This window comes from Acinonyx jubatus, chromosome A1, assembly GCF_027475565.1.
Source record: "Acinonyx jubatus isolate Ajub_Pintada_27869175 chromosome A1, VMU_Ajub_asm_v1.0, whole genome shotgun sequence".
Lineage (NCBI taxonomy): Eukaryota > Metazoa > Chordata > Mammalia > Carnivora > Felidae > Acinonyx > Acinonyx jubatus.
This window is the reverse complement of record NC_069380.1, coordinates 91,558,256-91,584,729: the sequence shown is the minus strand read 5'-3', so window position 1 is coordinate 91,584,729 and position 26,474 is coordinate 91,558,256. Positions and strand designations below refer to the sequence as shown.

General features: G+C 41.5%; 1 long non-coding RNA gene across 2 annotated transcripts; it reads right to left on the bottom strand.

Moving 5' to 3' along the window:
• Positions 1-628: 628 nt before the first annotated feature.
• LOC113604577 (uncharacterized) lies at positions 629-25,597 on the bottom strand. 2 transcript variants are annotated; one of them, XR_008297243.1, is made up of 3 exons: positions 25,349-25,597; positions 11,772-12,008; positions 629-975 (listed from the first exon to the last, which is right to left on the bottom strand). It is a non-coding gene; the product is annotated as an uncharacterized LOC113604577 (long non-coding RNA). The 2 variants fall into 2 exon arrangements; XR_003426556.2 differs by lacking the exon at positions 25,349-25,597 and adding an exon at positions 23,896-24,029.
• Between the last annotated feature and the right edge of the window lie 877 nt (positions 25,598-26,474).

Below are 26,474 nucleotides of genomic sequence, written 5' to 3'. Positions count from 1 at the left end.
ACAATGATTTCCTTTCAAAGAGATTAAAAAAGATTTAAGACAAAAAAGATTTAAGATTCTTTGCTAGCATTCCTAGAAGACTCTGGAGATTCAAGGTCATCTGCAATGTGACCCTGAGCACTTTACTCTTCTTCCTGGGGTTAGACAGGATAAACGACAAGGACACCTGAAGTTACAATCCCTGAGAGATTCCCTTTTCAGAAGATAGAAGAAAAAGGCACCACAACCATTGTATATCTTATGCCCGCTTTGCACGAAGACATGTCTAGATTAACAATGCTAAGAGAGAGGTGCCTGGGGGGCTCTGTTGGTTAAGCATCTGACTTTGGCTCAGGTCATGATCTCATGGTTCATGAGTTCAAGCCCCACACCGGGCTCTGTGCTGACAGCTGGGAGCCTGGAGCCTGCTTCAGATTCTGCATCTCCCTCTCTCTCTGCCCCCTCCCCTGCTTATACTCTGTCTCTCTCAGGGGGAAAAAAAAATGCTAAGAGGGATTTCCTGAGTGAGGGGGAAAAATTATCAACTTTCCTTTTCAACTACAGACAGAAATATAAAAGACTATGAATGAAACTATGGTTTTTTATTCTTTCATTTATTACGATATTAGCTTAATACAAAAGTCTCATCGATCGTGTTAATAATAAAATAATAAATAATAGAAATAAATACCAATACTTTCTTTTGGCTTGAAAATAGTACAAATTAATATGGTACCCCAGGATTTGGTTTCAATAAATTGTTGCTCTAAAAGCACTATTTTGGTTCATCGTAAGTTGGGGAAGTCTAGCCATTTTGTTCTTAAAAAGTAGTATTTCGAAGTGTGAAGATACAGGGGAGCAGTTCCACTTCCTCTGGGAGGCCACCCACCAAATCTTCAGGTACACAGAGGCCTGGCTGTGCACCTGCCTCCGGGAACTCTGTCGAGCCCTCTGGAGAAGCACCAGGATCTCACAGTAGCATCTCTCTAAAAAAACCTGCAAAATTAAGACGACAAATGGACAGCTAATGTCACAGTGAGTCAAGCCCCAGAAAATATAATTAAGAGAATTACTATGAGGAAAAATGTGGCAATTACAAGCCAACATCACCCTGTAAGGACACCATGTCGAAGGCTGCCATGCCCATAGTAACCATACACAACCTCAAGGAAGTAGGGGATCCATTCCCCTTGACATCTATGAGCAAAGAACATAGGCAATTCTCCTCCTTTAGCAGCACAAGGAGTAAATATATCCTGCAGGCAGCCTATGCATAGAGAACATGTGCAATTAAAAGCAAAAACAGTCCGGGCTATGATACAGCAGCAAGGAAAGATGGGCAGACCGTGAGACTGGGAGTGAGGAGACCTGGCTTTGGACATGTTGTAGCTACTAGCTCCTTGTTTGACCTTGAGCACTAGACTTCCACTCACTGGTTCTTGGTTTTCCTGTGTGCATGGGGAGAGCCTTGAAAAGGACCCACTTAGGGCACCTGGGTGGTTCAGGCACTTAAGCATCCGACTCTTGGTTTCACCTCAGGTCATGATCTCACAGTTCGTGAGATGGAGCCCCGTGTCGGGCTCTGTGCTGACAGTGTGGAGCCTACTTGGGATTCTCTGTCTCCCTCACTCTCTGCCTCTCCTCTGATCATGCATACATGTTCTCTTAGTTAATTAATTAATTAATGGACCCACTGTTTTAAAACTGTCCTCAAAACTCCAGCCCCAAATTCTTGGAGGCCTCCATACTTCCTTTCCTCTTCATCCCAAGCAGCTCCACCTTCACATGTGAAGACCTGGAACTCAAGGTGGAACTCCATTTGAACAAAGGATGTTTACATAACCACCGTGTTAACTAACGGTCTTTTTTCTTCAACAAGATTGACTTCATCTCATCCCCCTTGGCCTCATATAACCGGCTGACCCAGCATCCTTCACCGGATGAGTGGAGTCAGATTCAGTTCAACTAGGCCAGCCCCCCAAAACAAAACCTAGAGAGGATACCACCCCAGCCAGAAGGCTGGTCTTTGATTTCAATCCATCTGTGTGAGCACCTTCCTACAATAAGCTGCCTGGGGTGACAAAGATGTAAAGATTATCCAAACAAGCCTACCTTACTGAGAGGCCCTACTTGGGCTGTGTATCTTCCATTTGCCATTTTAAGTCCCCTCTTCAACCTTCTCCACCCAACTCTCTGCTCCAAGAGGTAGAGAGCCTACCTCTTGGAGCAGAGAGTTGGGTACCTGTAGCACGGGTTCTTTGTTACTGGTTGGACTTAGCAAATAGAGGGTCCCAGCAGGAAGTGATAGGGAGGAAAGTCACACTGGAATAGGTATCTTCCTTCTTCCTCCTTGTAGGGTAGAACCAAAAGTTACAACTCCTCACAATATGGCTTTTTCTTTTTTTGTTTTTTAATTTTTGTAAGGTTTCTTTTTGGTTTTGAGAGAGAGACAGCGCACGAGCAGGGGAGGGGCAGAGAGAGAAGTAGACACAGAATCCGAAGCAGGCTCCAGGCTCTGAGCCATGAGCACAGAGCCCAATGCAGGGCTCAAACTCAAGAACCATGAGACGATGGCCTGAGCCGAAGCCGGACGCCCAACCAACTGAACCACCCAGACGCCCAACCAACTGAACCAGCCAGGCGCCCCACAAAGAAGGCTTTTTCTAAATGACTCTCTTCTTCTGGTTCCAGGGGCATTTCTTTTACCTTTTTCACTTTTTATTTTAAGTTTGTTTTTTGTTTTTTTTTTTTTTAGAGAGAGAGAGCGAGCATGACCGGGGGAAAGGGACAAAGGGAGCAAGAGAGAGAGGGGGAGCGAGGAGGGACAGAGAGAGAGAGAGAAAGAGAGAATATTAAACAGACCCCAAGCTCAGCATGGAGCCTAACACAAGGATCGATCCTACAATCCTGGGATCATGACCTGAGCCAAAATCAAGAGTCAGATGCTTAACCAACTGAGCGACCCAGGTGCACCCCCTTCTTACTTTTTATATTTTTATTTTATTGTGGTACCAACATTTAACATGAGATCTAACCTTTTAACAATTTTTTTAATGTTTATTTATTTTTGAGAAACAGAGTGCAAGCAGTGGGAGGGGGCAGAGAGAGAGGGAGACACAGAATCTGAAGCAGGTTCCAGGCTCTGAGCTGTCAGCACAAAGCCTGACATGGGGCTTGAACCCATGAACCGCGAGATCACGACCTGAGCTGAAGTCAGATGCTTAACGGACTGAGCCACCCAAGCACCCCAACCCTCTTCACAAATTTTTAATAACAAAGTGTTCAGTACTGTGTTGTTAATGATGGCACACTATTGTATATTAGATTTCTAGAAATTCCTTCTCCTCCAGCTCCTGGTAATCACCATTATACTCTCTGGTTCTATGAGCTGGACTATTTTAGATATTTCATGTAAGTTGCAATCATGCAATATTTGTCCTTCTGTGACTGCCTTATTTCACTCCGTATAATGTGCTCATCCATACTGCTACATATTACAGAATTTCCTTCTTTTTTAAGGTTGAATAATATATAATTATAATCTGCATAATATAATATATATTTATCACATTTTTCTATCCATTCATCTGTTCCCGAACATTTAGGTTGTTTCCACCTCTTGGCTATTCAATGCAATGAACATGGGAGTGCTAATATCCCTTTAAGATTCTGATTTCAATACTTTTGCATAAATACCCCGGAGTACAAAACAGGTACTGTTGGATCATATGATAGTTCTATTTTTAACGCTTTGAGGAAACTCCGAACTGTTTTCCATAGCATCTACACTAATTTGCATTCCCACCAACAGTGTACAAGGAAGTATTCCAATTTCCCACATCTTTACCAACACAGGTTGTCTTTTGTAATTTTTATAACAACCACACTGACAGGTGTGAGGTGATATCTCATTGTGGTTTTGATTCGCATTTCCTTAATTGTTAATGACAATGAGCATTTTTTCATATACCTTCTGGCCATTTGTATGTCTTCTTTGGAGAAACATCTATTCAAGTCTTTATCCCATTTTTAAGTCAGGTTATTAGGGGTGTTTTGCTATTGAGTTGTAAGTGTTCCTTACATATTTTGATATTAAGCCCTTATCAGGTGTGTAGATTGCAAATATTTTCTCCCATTCAGTAGGTTGCCTTCATTTTTTGATGGTTTTCTTTGTTGTGTAGACGATTTTTAGTTGGATGTAGTCCCACTTGCTTGTTTTTGCTTCTGTTGCCTTTGCTTCTGGTGTCAAATCCCAAAAAGTCAATGCCAAGACTGATGCCAAGGAACTCAGCCCTATGTTTCTTCCAGAAGTTTTATAGTCTCAGGTCTTCAATTTAAATCTTTAATCCATTTTGAGTTAGCAGTCCAGATTCAGTCTTTTGCATGTGGCTGTCCAATTTTCTCAGCACCATTTATTAAAGAGACTGCTCTTTCCCCATAGTACATGCTGTAGGCTTTCATACACACCCTTTATAATTTGAGATAATTTCCTTCTATCCCCAGTGTTGTTGAGTTTGTTTGTTTGTTTTTTGAGTTTTTATCATAAAAAGGTGTTGAATTTTGTCACATACTTTCTCCGCATCTATTGAGATATGGATTTTTATCCTTCATTATTATTATTTTTTTAAATAGGCTCCAGTCCCAGCATGGAACCCAACATGGGGCTCAAACTCATGACCTTGATATCAAGACCTGAGCTGAGATCAAGAGTTGGATACTTAACCAACTGAGCCACTGGGGCATCCTATCCTTCATTGTACTAATGTAATATATTGTGTTTATTGATTTACCTAATTTGAACCATCCTTGAATCCCAGGAATAAATCCCACCTGGTCATGGGGTATGATCCTTTTAATGTACTGTTGAATTTAGTTTGCTAGTATTCTGTGGACGATGACTAGTATTTTTGTTAGCTAGTATTTTGCATTTATATTCATTAGGAATATTGGCCTGCAATTTTCTCTTCCTGTAATGTCTTTGTCTGGCTTTGGTATCAGATAATGCTGGCCTTGTAAAATGAGTCTGGGATGTTCCCTCCTTTTCGATTTTTTGGAAGAGTTTGAGAAGGACTGATGTTAATACTTCTAAAAATATTTGGAAGAATTCACAAGTGAAGCCATCTGGTCTTGGACTTTTCTGGGATGTTCTGGATCACTGAATCAATTTCCTTATTTATTATGAATCTGTTCAGACTTTATTTCTTCATGATTCAGTCTTAGAAGGTTGATGTTTCTAGCAATTTGCGCATTTCTTAGAGAATATCCAGTTTATTGGGGTATAATTGTTCCCTGTAGTCTCTTGGGATCCTTTTTAATTTCTGTGACATCAGTTGCAATATCTCCTCTTTCCTTTCTGAATTCATTTTAACTCACTCTCTTTCTTAGCTAAAGGTTTGTTAATTTTGTTTATCTTTTCCCCAAAATAACCACCTCTTAGTTCTGTTGACTTTTTCTATTTGTCTTCCTATTCCCTCTTTCACTTATTTCTGCTTTAATCTTTATTATTTCCTTCTCCTAACTCCTGAGTTTAGTTTGCTCTCTTTTTGCAAGTTCCTTGAGACATAAAGTCATTTACCTGAGATTTCTTTTATTGACATAGAGTTGACATATGACATTATATTAGTTTCAGGTGTGCAACATATTGATTCAACAACTCTATACAGTACTCGGGGCTTATCACAGGTGTACTCACCATCAGTCACCATACTATTTTATTACTCTATTATTGACCGTGTTCCCTAGGCTGTACTTTTCATCCATGTGACTTATTTATTCTATGACTGGAAGTGTGTATTGCTTAATCCCCTCCCCCCATTTCACCCATCCCTCCACCTCCTTCCCTCTGGCGGCCACCAGTTTGTTCTCTGTATTTATGAGTCTATTTCTATCTACTTTGTTTGTTTTTAGATTCCATTTATTTATTGACTCCTGCTTTGCCTTTTCTTTGTTACATCTTTTCTTCTGATTTTCCATGGGATGTTTTTTCAAAGGTCTTGAGTAGAATGCGTAATTTATTTCCATTCGTCCTTGTTTAGGAAGAGTGTAAAGCTACAAATTCTCTTCTGAACTCATAAGTGGCCTTTGCTAGGAGTTTCTATATGGAATGTGACAATGATAACTGTATTCTTTTTTGAAATTTTCAACTGTATGGGAGAGGTTTTTGTTTTGTGTTAACTCCTACTTTTACTGCATTGTGATCTGAGAGTAAGATCCCACGATTTCTATGTTTCCATGTTTTAAAAAATTTATCAAGGTTTTCTTTGTGACCTAACAGAACCAGCAAGGGTAAGCCAGAAGGCCGGAGACCCAGAGAGGATCTGTAGTTTGAGTCTGAAGGCAGTCTGCTGGCAGAACCTCCCTCTTTAAGAGGAGGTCAGTCTTTTCTCTGTTAAGGCCTTCACAGGACTAGATTAGGTCCACCCCCATTAGGAGGATAATCTGCTTTACTCAAAGCCCATGGATCTAAAACATTAATCTTATGTAAATATAGCACAGAAATATCTAGAAACATCTAGAATAATTTTGAACCAAATATCTGGGTACCGTGGTGTAGTCAAGTGGAGGTATAAAAACCATCATATCCATACTTCCGAACAATCTAAAGAACATATTCTTCCAGGCCTATGGTTTTCAAACTCTACCAAATGAAAGATTTACCTAGAAAATACATTAAATGGCACACTCCCAGGCCTAGAAGACGCATAAGCTCCTATTACTGGAAGCTACTATCAAGTTACTATGTTAGTAACAAGTTACTAGCCAAGAGAAAACTATATTTCCTCAATATTTTCATACACGAGAAGCTTGGTTAAAAAAAATATTGATCTTAGGGGTGACTGGCTGGCACAGTCAGCAGGGCATGTGACTCTTGATCTTGGGGTCTTGAGTTCAAGGAGTAGAATCCAATGATTCATCACTTACCTGCAACACTCAGTGCTCATCCCAACAAGTGCCCTCCTTAATACCTGTCACCAATCTCCCCCTCCCCCTTCAACCCTCAATTGTTCTCTGTATTTAAGAGTCTCTTATGGTTTGCTTCCCTCATATTTTTCCTTCCATATTTTTTTTTCTATTCCCCTATGGCCATCTGTTAAGTTTCTCAAATTCTACACATGAGTGAAATCATGTATATCTGTCTTTCTCTGACTGACTTATTTCACTTAGCATCATACCCTCCTGTTCCATACATATTGTTGCAAATGGCAAGATTTCATTCTTTTTCATCGCTGAGTGGTATTCCATTGTGTATATGTACCATATCTTCTTTATCCATTCACCAGTTGATAGACATTTGGGCTCTTACCATAATTTGGCTATAGCACTGCTATAAACACTGGGGTGCATGTGCCCCCTTCAAATCAGGACTCCTGTATCCTTTGGATAAATTCCTAGTAGTGCAACTGCTGTGTTGTAGGTTAGTTCTATTTTTAATTTTTTGAACCTCCACACTGTTTTCAGAGTGGCTCCACCAGAGCAACCCAATTTCTAATGGCAGGGAAAGGCTCTGGGGCCGTTGATCCTTTCTTCCCCAAACAGGATCCTCTTCCCATGCCTCTATAGTTAGCTCCTTCCACTGAATCAGAAGATTCCTTCCTGCAGTTGTGAATGAAGTAGTCTCAGTAGCCACACTGAAGGGAGGTGACAGAATACTACCTGGTTTGCATCGAGTACCAGAAGCTGCATTCCTGGGGAACAAAGTACTAGGAAGACCCATGGCTTCCCAATGCGCTAGCCCTGCTGGGCACCATTTGCCCCGAGGTGCATGCGCATGCAGCATGGTAAGATAATGCAGGTGTTAGACCTCGCTTCCAAAGATGCGTTTCTTGGCACATTGGGAAACCAACAACCTTAGAGGTCAGTGTTCTGCTAACAATGACAATGGAAGCCTGTAAGCTAGCTGTTGATATTATCTTATTACTTCACATTTCAATAGCCACAGAGAACAAAGGCCCTTGAAAATGTCTGAGAAAATGGAAATAATACTACTCTACTGCCAGTGACACCCGGACGGCCATTAAAAATTCAGTTGTCAAATAAACAAAGTTGCAAGGGCGTCCTCCTCTTTCAGAATAAGCCGGGCAGGAGGTACTATTTAAATCTCTTCGCTGGAAATCTGTCTTATCAGCTTTCAGTGACATTGGATGTATGCATTTATCTGGAAATCAGAAGTGATTTCTGTCAATCCCTTGCTGTAGTCACATTTCAATTAAAACTCTAAAGGAGCCCTCTTATCAGGCCCTGGCATTCGTCTGAGTCATCACCAAATACACTTTCCCTGGAAACAGGATTTGTATTTTCTCTTTCATTGACTACCGAAGTTATTCCAGCTTAAATCTGGTTTTGCTCACCAATTTACTTCTCAAAATAAGAGATAAGGTTTTTAGTTAGCAGGATACATTGCCTTCCTCTGCCAAAGTAAACCCAACCGCTCATGAATATATTTTACATAAACTCCAGAAAAATTGAGATTCACTTAATAATGATTTGTTGAAATAAATTAGTTTTGTTTTAATTTTTTAAATGTTTATTTATTTTTGAGAGAGAGAGAGAGAAAGAAACAGAGTGTGAGCAGGGGAGGAGCATAGACAGAGAGAAGGAGACACAGAATCCGAAGCAGGCTCCAGGCTCTGAGCTGTCAGCACAGAGCCTGATGCAGGGCTCGAACTCAGGAACCAGGAGATCATGACCTGAGCCAAAGTGGGACTCCTAACTGACTGAACCACCCAGCACCCCAAAATAAATTAGTTTTTATTAACTTAGGGCATTTAAATGCTGGCCCTTAGCAAAGCCCATCAACCCAATAAATAAAAATGATCATTATTTTTATTTTTAATGTTTATTTATATTTGAGAGAGAGAGAGAGAGACAGAGTGCAAGCGGGGGAGGGGCAGAGAGAGAGGGAGACACAGAATCTGAAGCAGGCTCCAGGCTCTGAGCTGTCAGCCTAGAGCCTGACTTAGGGCTCAAACCCACAAACCGTGAGATCATGACCTGAACCTAAGTTGGATGCTTAACTGACTGAGCCACTCAGGCTCCCCAAATAAAAATGATTATTAACGAGAGTACCTACTTGTTCTATCACACAGAAAATGTATCTAATATTTATAATGTCAATTACCAAATAATTACCAAATGTTCCTATATTTTCAAGGAAAGCTACTGTTAATGGCATATTGGGAGGGGGAGGTTTCCAAACCTCACAACTTCTAAAATCTTGGTTAAGTCTGTAAATATTCAATACTAAAGAAGATATTCTATACATCTATATTCATACTCATGTACATATTCACATGTAAATAAAGCCCTTTTACTTTTGAACATACCCACTCGATCCAGGGTATTTAAATCAGGAGGAGGGATGCCAAGAATGTTACTTCCCTGCAAGATTTTGATGAGTTAATCTTAGAATTCATAAAACTTAGAGCCTCAAGGCATGGAAAATCTTGGTAAGCTTACTGGCCAACTTTAACGACAAGAACACAGAGACTCAGCAAGATCGTATTTGAGATATAGTCAGACGAGAGCGGCAGCTTCCAAGCCTAAAGGACCTACCTGGGTTCAGGTCCTTCATCTACCAATCAGTTTGGGCAAGTTACAAAAACCCCTCAGGCTCAGCTTCCTCATCTATAAAACCAGGCTAATAAAAGTTAACTTAAAAGTCATTTTAAGATGAGGAGAGGTCCACCTGGGCGGCTCAGTAGATTAAGTGTTGGACTCTTGATTTCAGCTCAGGTCATGATCTCATGGTTCATGGGGTCAAGCCCTGCATCCAGCTCTTCCCTAACACTGCAGGGCCTTCTTAGGATTCTCTCTCCCTCTCTCTCTGCCCCTCCCCTACTCCCGCTCTCTCTCTCTCTCTCAAAAATACACATCAAAAAAGAAAAAAAAAAAGATGAGTAGGAACATTAGTGAACACAAGCTCTCAATTAATTATGATACCAATTATTATCACATGTGCCTGGTAACCTAGCAGGTGCTGCTACTTTAAGTAGCAAAGTGGCAAAATATAAGTGCAAAGGGAGGCTAAAAATAACTTAAATTTTTTTTCATTAAGGTATCATTGACACACAATGACATTAGTTTCAGGTGTACAACACGTTGACTCAACTTCTCTGTACTTACGTGGTGCTCACCGCAAGGGTAGCCGCCATTTGTCACCGTACAATGCTATTACAATACCACGGACTGTATTCCACCGTTAAGAAATTTTATTGGATCTGAAGTTGAGAAAATATTGGATAAACTGTGAATGGGGTGGTGACCCTGAACGAGGAGAGTAACTTTGAGACCGGGAGGAGAAATGGCTTTTTCAGCTCCTACAAGAAGCTTAAGAGATAAGGCCTAAAGCCCAAGTAGTCTCTGATTAAAACAAGAGTAGACTGACCTCCACCCTCTATGTCCACGGTACATCCCCTGGCCTCCTGGGGTGCCGTGTGAGCTCATTTTCCGTCCAGTTCCATGCATTGTGTTTCTCAGTAACCGTGTGTATCACTAACCACAATTTTACCAGGATTAAACCTGCACCGGGCTAGACACAGGCCCTGACCCTGATCATTTTTCACATTGTTGATCCTGATTTCTGTCTGGTACTTTATCACTGACCCTAACGGAAACTGTATGGAGCCATTAAAATCATGGAGGAACTGAATGTACTTTTCCCTTATTTGCAAAAGTGCTAATAAATGAATCTATACATTGCAAAAGGTAAGAAGACTGAAACACTCCAAAAGAAAGGCTTTTTAAAGGTTATTTATTCTGGAGAGAGAGAATGCAAGCAGAGGGGCAGAGAGAAGGAGAGAGAGAGAATCCAAAGCACTGTCAGCACGGAGCCCAATGTGGGGCTCAAACCCAAGCACTGCAAGATCACAACCTGTGCCTAAAGTTGGATCCTTAACTGACTGAGTCACACAGGAACCCTATAAATGTTTTTTTTTTTTTTTATGAGGATTCTTTCTGTTGTCTGTAAAAGATGCTTTTTAAATGGAGAATACTGCAGTCAATTAAACATTTAGAACATACTATGGGCTCAATATTCTAGAAAATATAGATCACCAAAGGATAAGCAATTTCAGGATGTTTACAATCTGACTGGAGATAGGACTAAGACACAGAAAAACATTACTGAACTACTAAACTCATTAGGATATCCAGTGTGAGTTAAAGAGATAAGACAACAATGACACCACTTTCCATGGCTCTTTTACATATTATAATTTCAGTTGACGTACATAAAAACCCTGGGAGCAGTGCATTAATATTCCCACTTGACAGGTGATAAACTAACTCAAATCACTTCAGGCTGTGACTCCAGCCTCAGGACACCCAGTTCCGAAGGGACCACGTAATGTAAACACAGAACTTTCCTACCCAACATCCATCCCTGCCCCTTTTTTCTCCTGAAAGCCAAGATTTTGTGTATAGAAGGGTCTTCTGGGAAGCTGGTCCCACCCCACATCCAGGGTACACCTGACAGCTTTGTGATAATACATTCCTTCACCAGTAACTCATCCAATTCTGTCCAGTCCTGCTGTGATGCCTGCCTCCTGTGATTCGTAAGAGGGAATTAAAAGACACATAGTCTCCCTCTTCCACTGGTCATTGCTGGATGTGAATGCTGTGTCCAGGAACACCATGGCCATCAAGCTGCTGGGCCTAGGATGCCATTAACACAAGGGTGGAAGAATGGAGGGATGGCAGGACCTAAGTTCTCAACTGCATCTTTGAGGAGCCAACCGCCATCTCTGAAGCCCTACTCCCTTTGGGAAGTCCCATTACAGGAACTGAGGAATTACCTTATTGGTAGACGAGTTGAGAGCGCTTTCATGTGTTCCGATTTTTATTTCAACTAGCCACTAAAAGCATCCTAAACTTTTCCTGAAACACAGAACCAGGATTCCAGCACAGGCCAACAGAGAGCCTTCCACCTGTTTTCCCACCGTTCAATGTTCTTCCTCCTCCTTGGAGTTAACACGACGCTCACTGGTGGGTCAGGACTGAGAACGTGACTTTGAAGCTGACGATGGGTATGCCTGCAGGTGGAGGAATCAAAGGGCTGAGGGTGAGTTAGGATCATGAAGCCACAAGCACCATGCTCTGGGCAACCAACTGAGCATTTCCTTTGTCCTGAATTGAAGATTCTGAGTAACAGGCAATATTATGTGCTTTTGTTTATTGCCATCACCAGAAGATTTCAGTCTTTTTTACTCCTCCTTCTCTTTCATGAGCAGGCTGGACAGATTGTGTTCCTGTTCTGCCAAACTGAACAGGAGTTGGTGAGTTCATCAACCAGCCACTGATCCCACAGTATCGCTTAAAAGCCACATCTCATGTTGGGCACTATGAATGACTACTATTGAGAACACTATCTGTACCCTTGGGGAGACCATGCTGTGGTCAAGACACAAAATGGCAACGATAATAAAAATAACCCTCATTTGGGGCACCTGGGTGGCTCAGTCGGTTAAGCATCAGACTTTAGCTCGGGTCATGATTTCATGGTCCGTGAGTTCAAACCCCACATCGGCTCTGTGCTGACAGCTCAGAGCCTGGAGCCTGCTTCAGATTCTGTGTCTCCCCCTCTCTCTGCCCCTCGCCACTCCTGCTCTGTCTCTGTCTCAAAAATAAATAAACATTAAAAATTTTGAAAAAAATACCCAAATAAAATTAATTTTTTTTTTAAATAACCATCATTTATTGGTTCATACTAAGTGCTGGATATAGTACCAGGTGTTTTACCTACATTTCTCCCTCATACACACGTGGTAAATGGTAAATATTAGAAGAATATATATAAGCATTTAACACAGTGGCTCTTCATACTGATATTTAGACCAAAAAAATCAACATCTGTTCCCAAAAATACTTATTGCATAAGGGCATGGAGATGGTGAGTGATTTACTACTTCTTTTTTTTCCAAATTTTCTGTAATGTTTTATTGTTGGGTTTTTTGTTGTTTTTTCAATTTTTTTTATTTTTTTTTAATTTATTTTTGAGAGAGAGAGAGAGAGAGAGGCAGAGTACAAGCAGGGGAGGGGCAGAGAGAGAGGGAGACACAATCCAAAGAAGGCTCCAGGCTCTGAGCTGTCAGCACAGAGCCTGATGCGGGGCTCGAACTCATGAACCGTGAGATCATGACCTGAGCTGAATTCAGTCGGAGGCTTAACCAACTGAGTCACCCAGGTGTCCTTATTATTGTTTTTAAAACTAAAAATGCATGAATCTGATTCATTGTATGAGTAAATTTCTCTGAGTCGTTTCATCTGAAAAATGAAGATGATTCTCAGCTACTAGGTATTTGTAAGGAGAGTTTTACATGATAAACTACATGCAAAGAGCTTATATAAGAATAATGAATTCTTAATCAACATTAATTCCCTTTCCTCTCTGGCAGAAGACAACATTTCATTATTCTCCCTTGCAAAAATGCCAGTACTAAATTTGGATAATCCAATATCATTGATTCCTAATGGAAAGCATTAGCATAGATGAAAGGAAAAGCCAACTTTTTTTTTTAATCCATTGCAAGTGTTTAAAGCCATGAAGCACAGCAGGGGGAAATAATCTATGACAAGAAGAGGTTTCTTGATTGTCAGTGGTAGTTCCATTTTTTAAATTTCCTCTCAAGTCAGGTGATTTCTCTTACCAAAGCATAGCTGCTAGAACATCAACACCATCAATATACCAACAGTACATACGTATGCCGAAAAACCAGAGGATCATCTCAACAGGTACAGAAAAAGCATCTGACAAAATTCAATAGTCACTAGTGGTAAACAGCTCTCAGTAAACCAGGAATAGAAGGGAACTACCCTAATCTGATAAAGACTACCTTTAAAAAAAGTATAACTAATATTGTACTTAATGGTGAAAAAATGCTCTCCCCCTAAGAGCAGGAAGAAGCCAATGCCTACTCTTACCACTTTTTTTTTTTTTTTTTTTGAGAGAGAGACAGCATGAGTGCGGGGAGGGTCAGAGGGAGGAGAGAGAGAATTTTAAGCCAGCTCTATGCTTGGTGCTAAGCCCAATGTGGGCTCGATCTCACAAACCATGAGATCATGACCTTAAGCAAAATAGGCATTCAGCCGACTAAGCCACCCAGACGCCCTTCACCATTTCTACTTAACATTCTATTAGAATTTCTAGTCACCTTAATAAAGCAAGCAAAAAAAAAAAAAAAAAGACAGAGAATGGAAAGAAAGAAGTAAAACTGTCTTTATTCCCAGACAGCATGATATCTGCATAGAAAATCCTAACACGTCGGGGTGCCTGGGTGGCTCAGTCAGTTAAGCATCTGACTTCGACTCAGGTCATGATCTCACAGTTTGTGGGTTTGAGTCCCACATCAGACTCCGCACTGACAGCTCAAAGCCTGGAGCCTGCTTCAGATTCTGTGTCTCCCTCTCTCTCTCTGCCCCTCCCCGGCTTGCACTCTCTCTGTCCCTCAATAATAAACATTAAAAAAAAATTTTTTTTAATAAAAGTAAAAAACAGAAGAGGGGAAAGTGGGTGATGGGCATTGAGGAGGGCACCTGTTGGGATGAGCACTGGGTGTTGTATGGAAACCAATTGGACAATAAATTATATTTAATATAAAAAATTAAAATTAAAATAAAAATAAATAAAATCAATTTTCATTAAAAAATAAAAAATAAACAAAAATCCTAACACGTCTACAAAAACTTTTTAGATCTATTATACAAGTCTGCAAGGTCGCTGGATACTAGGTGAATACATGAAAATCAATTATACATAGATTAGCAAAATGTGAATTAAAACAGATTTTAAAAAACCATGAACAATATAACCGACATCAAAAAACAAGAAATATTTGGGACCGATGTAACCAACTCTGTGTAAGAGCTGGACCCTGAAAATCAAAGATCTTGGTAAGAAATTCTAAAAGACATAAATAAATAGGGGCTCCTGGGTGGCTCAGTAGGTTAAGTACTTGAGTTCATCTCAGGTCATGATCTTATGGTTCATGAGATCGAGGCCTGCTTCTGGCTCTGTGCTGACGGTGTGGAGCCTGCTTGGGATATTCTGCACCCCCCACCCTCCATGTGCCTTCTTGCATGCGTGCACTCTCTCTCTAAAAAAATAAATAAACATTAAAAAAAAAAAAAAGATTCTCTCTCTCCCTCTGCCCCTGCTCTTCAAGTGAGCACATGTGTTCTCTCTCTTAAAAAAAAATTTTTTTTAATTACGTTAAATTAAATTAAAAGACCTAAATAAATGGAGAGTTATGTCCAGAAATGGAAAGATTCAATGTCGTCAATTCTCCACAAGGTGATCTGAAGATTCAGCACCCCAAGGAAGCCAGGGGGCTTCCTTTAGAGATATTGACAAGTTGATTCTAAAATGTATATGAAAATCTAAAGAACTTAGAATAGCCAGACTAATTTTTTTCAACATAAAGTTGGAGGACTTACACTAATTGAGTTATGAAAAAGCTACCTGGGTCAAGACAGTTTGGCATCAGGGGAAGATCCAACACAGAGATCAGCAGAACAGAGCTCAGAAATAGACCTGCATATATACAGGCAACCTATTTCGACCAAGATGCAAAGGTAATTCCGCAAAGTATGCTGTAACAACTGGATGTGCCAAAAAAAATTAAATTAAAATAAAGAGCGTTGACTCTTAACTCACACTCGTTCGGTTTCCAAAATAAATCAGTTGCGACTTTAGGAACCACCTCCAGTAACTTAAGCCTGACTCTCACATAGCTTAAACAGAAAGACCTTTCTTTCTCTTCTTAAGTTTTTAAAGTATGCCTTACTCACTTGACATTTAATGTCGTCACCTACGTTCTCTCCTGTTGTTGTTATTGTTGACGTTGTTGTTTTCAAAAATGCAAATTATAAAAAAGCCCAGGCAATAGGCTTGAGTGACCAGTTATTTTCACAAATTGCTATCATGCTGAAAGGTATGTCTTCTTGGGCTTAGTTTTTTGCTCATGTAGGGAGAGGCTGACAGAGATACCCAGATGCCCTCTCTTAAACTATCTCACAGGCTCACCCACATGGTTATCAGGAGAGCACAGCTAAAGTTGCTGTGCTTCCTTTGGTGTGACCCTCAGAGTGGTGGCTTTCTCTACAATCAGAACCAAGCTGTGGTGCTTTCACATATTTATTTTTAAAGACTTTATTTTTAAGGAATCTCTACACCCAATGTGGGACTCGAACCCACAACCCTGAGATGAAGAGCTGCATGCTCCCCCCGCCTGAGTCAGCCAGGTACCACCTGAGCTGTGATGCTTTTAACACTGCCTGTCTGAACTACCCTATGACCCAGCAATTGCACTACTAGATATTTACCCAAGGGATACAGGTGTGCTGTTTCAAAGGGACACATGCACCCCAGTGTTTCTAGCAGCACTATCGACAATAGCCAAAGTATGGAAAGAGCCCAAACGTCCATCGATGGATGAATGGATAAAGAAGAAATCTTGCCATTTACAACTACGTGGTTGGAACTGGAAGGTATTATGCTAAGCGAAATTAGTCAGAGAAAGACAAATATCATATGACTTCACTTACATGTGGAATTTAAGACACAAAACAGATGAACATATGGGAAGGGAAGCAAAAATAATATAGAAACAGAGAGAGGGACAAAATATAAGAGACTCTTAGTTACAGAGAACAAACTGGAGGGGTTGTGGGAGGGGGGGATGGGCTAAATGGGTCAGGAGCATTAAGGAAGACACTTGTTGGGATGAGCACTAGGTGTTATACGTAGGCGATGAATCACTGGAATCTACTCCTGAAATCATTATTGCACTATATGCTAACCAACTTGGGTGTAAATGAAAAAATAAAAATAAATAATAATATAAATAAATAAATAGATAAAAAGTAAAACTGCTGTCTGAGTCCCACCCGGAGTTACTGAATCAGAGTCTCTGGGGATGGCTTTAGGCATTCGCATGTACAAGTTTGTCAGAGAGTTGCTTTTACTCAATAACATTTGAAAATCACAAGAAGGTTGGATATATTAAACCATGATTACATGAAAGGATCTTATTTTTAAATATCTTCATGTTATAAAGATTTGTTTATAAGTAAAAACAAATATGTTTATAAAGATATGTTTATAAACATAAACGTGTATTGACAGAAAACAGACCACAGAGTAAGTCCTCTGTTGGTGGGACTCATCTGGGGGCCTGGTAACATTCTCGCATGCCAGGCTCTCCAGCTTGGACTTTATTTTGTGGGCCAGTTGTTCTCAAACTTCAGCATGACTCAGAACCACCTGGAGGGCTTGTTCAACTAGATTGCTGAATCCCACTCCCACAGTTTCTGATTTAAGGGGTCTGGGGTTAAGTCCAGTCATTTGTCATTCTAACAGGTTGCGGGCAATGCTGAAGCTGTGCAGGACCACACTTTGAGAACCACCAAGAAGCTTTAAGATACTAAGAGTGGGATGCCTGGGTGGCTCTGTCAGTTAAGCGACTGACTCTCGATTTCAGTTCAAGTCATGATCTCACTATGAGATCGAGCCCCGAGTCAGGCTCTGCACTGACGGCTCAGAGCCCGGTTAGAATCCTCTCTCTCCCACTTTCTCTCTCAAAATAAAATAAACATTAAAAAAAAAAAAAACTAAGATATCAAGAGTGAGTGTGACATAATCAAATTTACATTAAAAAAAAACTCTTTGGTGCAATGATTTTCAACTTTGGCTGCATATTATATAATCACTTAGGCCAGGAGATCCAAGAGCTCTTAAACAGAAGCCCAGGGCACCTGGGTGGCTCAGTCTGTTGAGCATCTGACTTCGGCTCAGGTCATGATCTCACATGAGATCACATGATCTGCTGTCAGCACAGAACCCACTTCAGATCCTCTGTCCCCCTCTCTCTCTGCACCTCCCCCACTCATGTTCTCTCTCTCTCTCTCTCTGTCTCAAAAGTACATAAACATTTAAAAAAAAAACAACAGAAGCTCTTGGTAGTGGGGGAACAAGTCTCAAGCGTCAGTATCTTTTAAAGCTTGCAGGTGATTTCAATAAGCATCCACATAATAACAACCATGCTTGCTCTGTAACAAAGGTGTTGGAGGCAAGTAAGACTGGCCCATGAGAAGCCACCTGAGACACTGCTTTATAAACCGAGTTGTCCAGAACGTAGGGATAGACACATGGGCAGGACTCCAGGCCCATTTCCATAGTTACAATAAAGCAGTTCTGCTTTCCTCTTTTCAAATGTTCACTCAAAAAGGGTCTGTGGCTCTAACCCAAAATGAACAGGTTTGGGCAATCACAGAGGCAGGAGTGTGTCAAAATAAGCTTGGCTCCCAGATTGTCTGGAGACATTAAGAGTCGCTCAGGGTTGCTGGGATTTTATGTCTCCTGAAATGTCGACCAGCAAAGGGCAATTGCCAAGGGAGAAACTCCGTCTGCAATGAGGAGCTCAGGCAGGCTACTGCCAAGGTCTGGCTCAGGCACTGTACTTTGTTATCATTCCCTAGGCAGGATCATCAGCACTAATGGAACTGAGGGTCGGGCAAACTGTTGGAAAGGAGGGTTTGGAGATTTCATGTCTGTTACTGTGGCCATTTATCCAGGGGCCAGCTTTAGATATTACGGAGGCATTTTCCGGGTAAATTCCACAGAAGCGGAAATTCCTCTGGTGCCAGGAATATGACCATTTTTCCTTCTCATAAGACAAGTGAAGGTGAATTCTGTAAGCGTTATTCATCATTCCCAAGGAAAGTGTGCCAAAGTCACAAAACTTTCTATGAATGATAATTACGTATTTACCTTGAGGAAAACATATAACAAATAAGGATATTAAGGATATTGGTGGCTTGCCCTACAGCAGTGGCCTGCAAACTTGAAAACACGTACATTTTGAGGGCTATTAAGTTTTTCCAAGGGAAAAACGAGCGACCAGCATGGTGGGTTTTCAGGGAAATCCATCCAGACTCAATTCTTACCTCTTGTTTCATAAATGGATCAGCTGACTGCAATATATACAAATACTGAATCCTCATGTTGTACACCAGCAACTAATAAAATGTTCTAAGGCACCTGGGTATCTCAGTCAGTTAAGCATCCAACTCTTGGTATTGGTTGAGGTCATGATCTCACAGTTTGTGAGTTCAAGCCCTGAGCCGGGCTCCATGCTGACAGTGCAGAACCTGTTTGGGATTCTCTCTCTCTCTCCCTCTCTCTGTCCCTCCCCCCTCCAAATAAACTTAAAAAAATTTTTTTAATAAAATAAAATGTTCTATATTAATTATATCTCAATTTTAAAAAATGGAGCAGCTAAGAATGTGTCTCGATTGGAGACATCATGCTGATTCTCTCCTTTCGACCCTCTTCCTCCTTCCCAGTCACCCTTTACCCTTTACAATTGGAAAGAGTATCTCTCACCCCCAATTCTACTAGGGTGCATCACTTCAGGGTTTAAAAAACTCTAGGAGGGGCACCTGATAGGCTCAGTTAGTTAAGCATCCAACTCTTGATTTCAGCCCAGGTCATGATCTCACCATTGTGGGATCAAGTCCCGCATCAGGCTCTGTGCTGGGCATAGACCCTGCTTAAGATTCTCTCTCTCCCTCTCCTTCTGCCCCTACCCCCCCAAATAATAATAAATAAAATAAAAAGGTCCAGGATGCCCAAGGACATGACCTCTTCTTTTTTTTGTTGTTGTTTATTTATTTTTGAGAGAGAGAAAGACAGAACATGAATGGGGGAGGGGCAGAGAGAGAGGGAGACCACAGAATCTGAAGCAGGCTCCAGGCTCTGAGCTGTCAGCACAGAGCTCGATGCGGGCTCGAACTCACTAACCGTGAGATCATGACCTGAGCTGGTCAGATGCTCCAGTGACTGAGCCAACCAGGCGCCCTGGACATGACCTCTTCCATGCCCCACAATTCTGTCCTCCCTGAGAGGGAATCCCTAGAGATCAAGGCCAGGAGGACACTGTACGGAAGACTGCAGATCCCAGAGCCTTACTGCCTCTGGGCACTTTTAAAAGTATTAAACCGACAGAAGTGTTCTTAAATCAATAATATTTCTGTTTTCCAACGCTTTCTGGGGCTACATTCAACAAGGTCCCAAAAAGTAAAGAATCATGGGTACAATTAACAATCATTGGTAAGTCTTGATAAAGTTTTTTTTGATATGCATTCCTGAAATTGGGAGGGAGGATAGGTCTAGTGAGCAGGTAATAAATCCACCTGGAAGGAAATCAGATAGTTTTCCGTTCCTCAATTTCAACAAAATTGAAGTGGCACCTAATCAAGTTATCAGCTGGTACGTTAAAACTTTATATATTATATACTTATAATTTATACATTAAGATTAATTTTTGATGACCTATAACTAACTATGTGATTTGGATGCACAATTTGGAAGGAATTCAAAAATTCATTGCTATACACATAACACAGCTCCTTCTATATATTTATGGGATATGGGTATGGGAACAGGGCTTTGGTGCTCGTATCTAGAAAAGAAAAATATAAATAAAAGTGATGTTCAGTCCTATTTTTATTCCAGCAATAAGTAATATTTATCGATACTCATACACGAACTGGACAACAAGTCCTATTGGTTTTATTAAGAGAAAAGTGTCTTCAAAAATATTATCTTTTGTGTTTACAAGTCACACATCAATATTTTTATTTATTTTATTTTGATTAATTGTGCAGAAATAATCAAGTTTGCGGTTAAATCAATCTGAAAGAAACTTTTTTTTCCCCAGAAATCATTCACAAAGAATATCATAGTAAAGTCAAATTTAGGAAGAACAATTTACTTTCAATTTATATAAATATTTTCTTGCACAGACATGTGGTAGAATGATCAGTAAAAGAATTCCAAGCCTAAAATATACTACACTGGGATAAAATTCCCTGCAGGAAGTATAATGAAAATACAAGTCCAGAATAGATGGAGCAACAGATGTGAAATTCCTGTTAAGGAAACTTCTTGCCCGCGCCTGGGTGGCTCAGTCGGTTAAGTGTCCGACTTCGGCTCAGGTCATGATCTCACGGTTCAAGAGTTCGAGCCCTGCGTGGGGCTCTGTGCTGACAGCTCAGAGCCTGGAGCCTGCTTCATATTCTGTGGTCTCCCTCTCTCTCTGCCCCTCCCCCATTCATGCTCTGTCTTTCTCTCTCTCAAAAATAAATAAACATTAAAAAAAACTTTTTAAGCCCAAGAAAAAAGATGCCAGGCTCCCGCGTGCATGATACATTGCCTTACTTTATATGAGGGAGAAAATCACTTTTAAAACACTCCCGAAAAACCCTCTTTCTAACGAACAAGTACTTGTACCCCTGTTGGGTTAAAGCTTGGTCTGGCAAAATTTCCCTCTCTCTTTTGCTGGAGACGGGGGACGTATGTGGCTTCCTTTCCTAACCTTGCTGCTGATCAAAGCAGAGAAAAAATTCCCCTGTGGTTTTACTGCTGCACATGGCAAGTGACTCCTCCCCCCCAGCAAAAGGCCGCAGAAAATGATACAGGATTCACTTGTAATTAAATCTGTAGATAACAGGTCAGGAAAAATAAATCCAAACCTTCATCAGAAGATTGAATTGACAGAATGGAAAAACATACCACCAAGCTACTAATATATCATTTTCTCAAAAACAATTATGAGGCAGCATATTGGTCCTGGCTATAAACAGAGAACCAAATATAAATAGATAATTGACTTTTCTAGGATCTGGTTTATAAGGGGGGGGGGGGCCTTAAAATACACATTCTACAACATCTGCATCCAGATACAAAGTAGATTCATCCAGACGAAAGAAGGAAAAAGCTGACCGACCAACGGGATAAGAGAGAGAGGACTGGAGATTAAAATAAGAGAGGAAAGCCAGAAGGGATAATATGAAGAAGACAGAGCAAAGCACCAGCCAAGCTTGACAACAGGTGGTCATTTGTGTCCCAGTGAAAGAAAAGCAGAAGAGGTTTAAGGAAGGTTTCTGCACTACTTTGAATTTCCAAATGGATTGTGATCTCCAGGTTAAGGGAACATGCTTGAGTGGAAACCCAGAGGAGCCAGCGGGCCAGCTACCTCCTCCTGCCCACCGGAACCAGGGCATAGCAAAGAGGGAACCACGAGGAGAAGGAGGAGCACCAGTGGCCCAGCATGGCCGCTTTGTCTCTGTTTCCTATTCCAAGTGTTACCATGTAAATAGGGAACCGAAGACTGAGCAGATCAGCTGACCCTGAATTTCTCTTTGCCTCCAGAAGAGAATCTCATCATTGAGTCTTACTGAGGGACTATGCCCAGGGGATGGATGCCCATGCATCTTGGGATTTTTAAAAATTTCTCTTAATGTTTATTTATTTTTGACAGACAGAGACAGACAGAGCATGAATGGGGGAGGGGCAGAGAGAGGGGGAGGGAGACACAGAATCCAAAGCAGGCTCCAGGCTCTGAGCTATCAGCACAGAGCCCAACGCAGGGCTTGAACTCACAACCATGAGATCATGACCTGAGCCAAAGTCAGACACTTAACTGACTGAACCACCCAGGCGCCCCAACCTCGGATTTAAAGTATTGTCAGGGCACCTGGGTGGCTCACTTGGCTCACTCTTGATCTCAGCTCAGGTCATGGTATCGCGGTTTATGAGTTCAAGCCCCACATCGGGCTCTGGGCTGACAGCACAGAGTCTGCTTGGGATTCTTTCTCTCTCCCTCTCTCTCTGCCCTTCTCCCCCCTCTAAAATAAATAAATAAATATTTTAGAAAGTTACAAAATAAAGTATTGTCAATAAACAGTACTATGTCATGAGTCTGAGGATGTCCTGTGTCGGAATACTTCTGCAATCGTATGGGAGGCTGCTTTAAAAACTGTGGGGAGGGGCGCCTGGGTGGTTCAGTTGGTTGAGTGTCTGACTTCAGCTCAGGTCATGATCTCATGGTTTGTGAGTTTGAGCCTCACGTCGGGCTCTGCACTGACAGTGCAGGGCCTGTTTGGGATTCTCTCTCCCTCTCTCTCTCTCTCTCTCTCTCTCTCTCTCTGCCCCTCCCCCGCTTATGCTCTCTCTTTCTCAAAAATGAATAAACATTAAAAAAAAAAAAAACCTGTAGGGATTATCTTATCAGTATCCTAAAATTTAGGATCACTGTGGGAGTTTCCCGGGATTGTGTGACCTCTGCAGTCACGGCAGCTCTTGGGCAAAGCTATAGTTATTATTTCATGCTAGGGACTCAGGTCTGCGTTTATGATGAGGGAGAGTTTCCCTGTTAACAGAATTGAATACATCTCACGAACACCACGCTTCCACCCATTGATTTCAGGGAATATCCTGGACAGGACTGGTAATTACTTCCCAGGTCCCTGACTATAGCTTTTCATTTTCCCTACAATCGTTGCCCATAACTTCAGCCTCTTCCTTCATCAAACATTAAAATCCATTGGCTTAATTAAGTCACTCCAGCATTTACAAAATGAGGTGTCTGCTTAGCTAATAAGACATAACCAGCTGTTTTGAAACCCAGTAACTTCGAAATTACAAAACAAGACGTACTTAAAAGGCACCCTCTGTTCTCCCTATATTTTCTGTCTCCACAATTATTCTGATCTGAGCTGTTTCCTGAGACTGACTTTGGACCTTCCCCAGTTCTTCATGCTCCTCGCCTCAGGGTCCCTTGAGACCCCATGGCTTTGCAATGGGACTGTTGTATATTTACATATCCTTTGGATGATATCACCTCCCTCATGGAGATCATGACCCACAGCAGCTGGCATCTCCAAGCATGTCTAGGCCCTGCTCCTTGGGCAGCTGTCTGCATGCCCACATCTGAGGGGAATAGCAGAGTAGCTCTGCCCTGCTCAGGGTCACTCTCCACCCCATTTCCTTCACTGGGAACATGGAAGTGAGACTTAGGGGCTGTAAGCCTGTGAGCTCTGACTTTAGAGCTCCCTAAATATGCAAAAAGTTTGACCTACCTACTTGATCGTGTCCTCCTCCTTCAATCCTTCAGTGCACTACCTCCTAGGTGCAGAGCCTGTGAACTTGTGCGTGGCCCCATCTGGCTGGTAGCCAGCACTTGGAAAGGCAAACTTCCACTCTCTGTGATGTCACCATCATACTCAAGAAACAAGGTATGTATCTAATAAAGTGGGAGTAGAGTGTCTTGATGACTAATATGCCTTTCTGAAAGATTTTCTTTCCATTAACAGTTGAAACAAACCAAACAAAACCAAATGGGATAGTTATTCCTGATTCATTTTGACAAGTAAAGAATTTATCCTTGAAAACTCACTGGATACTTAAAAAAATTTTTTTAATGTTTTACTTATTTTTGAGAGAGAGAGAGAGAGAGAGAGAGAGACAGAGTATGAGTGGGGGAGGGGCAGAGAGAAAGGGATACACAGAATCTGAGGCAGGATCCTCAGAGCCCTGAGACATGGGGCTTGAACTCATGAACCACGAGATCATGACCTGAGCCGAAGTGGGACGCTTACCCGACTGAGCCCCCCAGGTCCCCCAAGAGATTTTCAATCCCATTTGAACTCATCACATATGTCATTAGGAAATGAGGAACAAAACTTCTGCAGCAAAGCCAACAACTAGACTGTTAGACCCCAGGACCCTTAGTATTTATAGTTTAAGCTGAGCGGGGAACAGGTGCCAAAAACTTTCCAGACAAAACAGTGCATTTCTTTCATGAATATGGCTTCCATGTTCGGCATGGAAGGAAATAACTAACAGTTGCTTAGCAACCATAAAAGATAGACAGCTTGGTGATTATTTGTTGAGAACTTCCCTTTGCCCGAAAAGTATTTTTCTTTTTAAAAACTGAGTATAAAACAGAAAAAAGAATTGAGGGAAGTCCTAGGATTCCTCAAAAGCTTAAATATCTGTTGTTTCATGTAAGCTGACAACAGCATCGTTGGGCTACCTCTGTCGGTAGTGCACTGGCAAGCGAGGAATCAGGGCTCGGAAAGGTGAAAGTGACAACACCAGAGCACACAGAGAGAAATGTACCGTCTTCCATTTCCTCTTTACATCCTAATCCTTGAAACATAAAATGGAGACCAAACAGGAGCCCACATTCCCCAAAGCCAGGTACGTCACTTTCCACTACCCGACAAGGGTTCACTCTTACAAAGAGCTCACACTTAAATTTAAAGGTATTTCTCATGTATGAGCAGCGGATAAAATAAATGTTTGAATTATATCAACTTCTGTAGCTTTTTAAAAAATTTTTGTTAGTGGTTTCCCTAGAGTTTGCAGTATACATGTTCAATTAATCGGAGTCCACTCTCAAACGGCATCTCATGGAGGGTATCTCATAAGAGAGCATTCACAATCCTCCTTCCCATCCCTTGCAACGTGGTCTCCATCCTTCCACTTACCCATATCCTATATTCAACTAATACATTATGCTATAATTACCTTGAGCAGTTATCTATTAGACTATCTTCTACACTTCTGGTGGATGAACCAAAACACATTCCACATGCCACGTTATGGGCCCTAAATTCCAAGGGGGCAGAAGCTCCTTTGGTCGGGACCTTGCCCTATGTATCTCTTTATGTGGCTATTGATAGCATCTAATATCATTTGTACTAAATGGGTACTCTAGTGAGTAAATGAGTTTCTGGAGTTCTGGAAGCTCCCCATCTGGAACTCTCCAAACCACACCCTTTTGGGTTTCTATGGAGGCTTCAATTGGCATTGTTGCTTAAAATCATCGGCCACTGGTGACTGATTGGAAATCCAGCCCTGTTCCTAGTCCCATGGTTGGTTTCCCCAGCAACCAGCCTCCCCCTTCATTTGGGGTCCAAAAGTCACCTAATTAACATAGCAAAAGACTCCTCTCTATATGGGGTGAAGACCAAATATATATTTCTTTTTTTTTTTAAGTTTATTTATTTTGAAAGAGAGTGTGCAGGGGAGGTACAGAGAGAGAGAGGGACAGAATCCTAAGCAGGCTCCATGCTGTCAGCACAGAGCCCAACACGGGGCTTGATCTCACAAACCATGAGATCATAACCTGACCCAATATCAAGAGTCAGATGCCTGGGTGGCTCAGTCGGTTGAGCAACTGACTTCAGCACAGGTCATGATCTTACAGTCCGTGGGCTCGAGCCCCACGTTGGCCTCTGTGCTGACAGCTCAGAGCATGAAGCCTGCTTTGGATTCTGTGTCTTCCTCTCTCTCTGCCCCTCCTCTGCCTGCACTCTGTCTCTCTCTCTTTCTCTAAAATAAACAGTAAAAAAAAAAAAAAAAGAGTCACACACTTAACAGACTGAGCCACCCAGGCGCCCTAATATATTTCTTATTATAAAGTTGTTTATTTGTTTTGTTTATTTTTTAGAATCCAAAGCAGGCTCCAGGCTCTGAGCTGTCAGCACAGAGCCTAATGCATGGCTTGAACCCACGAATCATGAGATTATGACCTGAGCCAAAGTCATGACCTGAGCCTCAGCTTAACTGACTGAGCCATCCAGGTGTCCCCAATATATTTCTTATTATAAATCACAATATTACAACAGGTAAAGTTTCCCCCACTCTGGCT